The following is a 1,014-nucleotide window of genomic DNA, read 5'->3' as shown; positions in this document are numbered from 1 at the left end:
ATAGAGCAGCATATCTCCACCAGACTCCATGTAAATAATCACTACTTTTAGCGTGTATAGAGCAGCATATCTCCACAGCAGGTAAAAGGATATTTGGACTGTCCTCTGCCGCCGAGCCGTCGGGCCTTGATGTTGGGAAAAATGTCTCGGATGATCTTCCCAAAGTTGGCGGCGCTCAGAGGGCGATGCTGCAGGTTCTCACAGTGTCTCCTGGATGACAGACAGAGGGACGGGGACACAGTCAGAGGGACGGGGACACAGTCAGAGGGACGGGGACGCGGTCAGAGGGACGGGGACACAATCAGAGGGACGGGGACGCGGTCAGAGGGACGGGGACGCGGTCAGACGAGCCGACACACACACTCAGAGGACATTAACGTGTGTGTTGTCTCACTTGTAGGTCTCGTAGACGTCCTGTTTGGGGAGGCAGGTGTCCGAGTGCTCCTCCAGGTGACTGCGGATCCAGTTACAGGTGTGAAGCTGTTCCGTCGTGTTGAAGGAACTGTCGCCCCCACTACACACACACACACGCACACTACACACACAGACACACACACACACACACACACACACAGACACACAAACACACAGACACACACACACACACACACACACACACACACAAACAGATACAGACACACACGTTTATCATTTAAAATGGGCGATATCTTATTATTATTATTGTTGTTGTTATTAATGTTATTGTTGTCATTTTAGTTCTTGTTGTTGTTATTGTAGTTATTGTTGTTGTTATTGATGTTGTTGTTATTGTTGTTGTTATTGATGTTGTTGTTATTGATGTTGTTGTTATTGTTGTTGTTATTGATGTTGTTGTTATTGATGTTGTTGTTATTGATGTTGTTATTGATGTTATTACCTCTTGTCTCCGGAGCTGGGTCCCGAGGGCAGCTGGAGGTACAGGTACAGCTTGTCGCTGTCGGAGAAACGTTGAACATCTTGCTGTAAAAAAACAGAACAAATAAACACGTGAGCACCGAGCTGGGCTGCTGCCCC

The sequence above is a fragment of the Etheostoma cragini genome, chromosome 14 (assembly GCF_013103735.1).
Source record: "Etheostoma cragini isolate CJK2018 chromosome 14, CSU_Ecrag_1.0, whole genome shotgun sequence".
In the NCBI taxonomy this organism is placed as follows: domain Eukaryota; kingdom Metazoa; phylum Chordata; class Actinopteri; order Perciformes; family Percidae; genus Etheostoma; species Etheostoma cragini.
The sequence above is the reverse complement of the archived record's forward strand: the minus strand, read 5'-3'. Positions refer to the sequence as shown.